Source organism: Triticum dicoccoides, chromosome 3B (genome assembly GCF_002162155.2).
Source record: "Triticum dicoccoides isolate Atlit2015 ecotype Zavitan chromosome 3B, WEW_v2.0, whole genome shotgun sequence".
Classification (NCBI taxonomy): Eukaryota; Viridiplantae; Streptophyta; class Magnoliopsida; order Poales; family Poaceae; genus Triticum; species Triticum dicoccoides.
This window is the reverse complement of record NC_041385.1, coordinates 652707984-652709578: the sequence shown is the minus strand read 5'-3', so window position 1 is coordinate 652709578 and position 1595 is coordinate 652707984. Positions and strand designations below refer to the sequence as shown.

The 1595-nt window shown below is 38.9% G+C and overlaps 1 long non-coding RNA gene across 1 annotated transcript in view; it reads right to left on the bottom strand.

The window, feature by feature from the left end:
• Positions 1-1009: 1009 nt before the first annotated feature.
• The window catches only part of LOC119281733, a 28682-nt gene continuing 28096 nt past the window's right edge, over positions 1010-1595 (bottom strand). The window contains exon 3 of the long non-coding RNA XR_005138526.1: positions 1010-1059. This is a non-coding gene — a long non-coding RNA (uncharacterized LOC119281733). The remainder of the gene's footprint in view (positions 1060-1595) is intronic.

Here is a 1595-nt window from a genome sequence, read left to right as displayed (position 1 = left end):
AATTCTTCTTTGCAAGGATGCTTCCGAAGCTCATTTCACTACAGGAAACTGCTAGTTTGCCGTCTATGCATAACAGACGGAAAAGACGTAAATCTAGACGGCAAAGAGTTTCCCGTCAGGAAGTAGATGGCAAAGTCAGACGGCAAAGATTAATCGGCAAAGAATACTTTGTCTTCTGCTTTTTTTTTCCTGATGGAAAAGACTTTGCCGTTAGTCTATATTTTTGCCGTCAGTCTGTGGAAAGTAGACGGCAAAACATTGCACCAGACAGAACGGACGGTCTGACGGACGGCGTCAAGTGTTTTGCCGTCTACCGGCCGTCCAACAAGACGGCAAAGTCTATTATCTTTGCCGTCAACTATCAGTTTTGGCAGACGGGAAAGAAGCATACTTTGTCGTCTATCACTGTTGTCCCAGTGGGAAAAATAGCAGGACTTTGCCATCTGGTGCTCCTTTCCCAGTCGACAAAGGCTCATATTTTGCCGTCAGTTGGTGCTGGCCTAGACGGCAAAACTCTACCTCTTTGTCGTCAACCTGCCTGTTGGCAAGACGGCAAAATGCCAGCGGAAGCACATGCTAGCGACATGTGGCATGTTTGCCGTCTGTCCCTTAACGGCAAAGCTTTTTTTTAAATCAGAAATTAAACAGTTTAATACACAGTATAGAACCATAACAGCACAGAACCATAATAGGACAGCATAGTTCCATAGCAAATATAAGCAACAATGAACAAATATAAGAACGAAGTTCCATAGCATATATATAGTCCCAGGACAAAGTTCCATAGCATATATATAGTCCCAGGACAAAGTTCCATAGCATATAGTCCCAAAACAAAGTTCCATAGCATATATATAGTCCCAGGACAAAGTTCCATAGTATATATATAGTCCCGGGACAAAGTTCCATAGCATATAGTCCCAAAACAAAGTTCCACAGCATATAGTTCCACAACATATAATACACAATGAACGAAGATGGCATCACTACGTAAGATTTGGCACTACCACAAATGCCTTCATGTCCATGTCGTAGTCCAAAGAGCATCCAGGTGGCAACCTACAAGATTGAATGGTGTGTGTCAAATAACGTGCTTGAAATCATCAATATGCCAAATAGACAAAAGAAAGTACTTCGACACTACAAAATAATAGTGATCCATATTCCATAGTGAGTTTCCAAAATAAAAAGCTTCTAGTACAGATGGAGTTTCTTGAACATGCTAATTTAACACTAGATCTTTACTTATAAGTCTGATCTTTAAATGGTTCAAACGGTCTCTACTTACAAGTTTGTAAATCATGGAGATCTTCAAATGGTCTCTAAATCACGAAAATAAGTAGCTACTTGTCTCTAAATCATGAATAGCTTCAAGTGTTCTCTAAATCATGAAAATAAATAGCTTCAAGAATGCATATAGTTAATTAAGATCATGGTTGAAATTGTTCAAATGGATTATAATTTGAAACGGTTTAAATGGTCTCTACTCGTCTCTACATATAAGTCTGATCTTTAAATGGTTCAAACGGTCTCTACTTACAAGTTTCTAAATCATGGAGATCTTCAAATGGTCTATAAGTCATGAAAATAAGTAG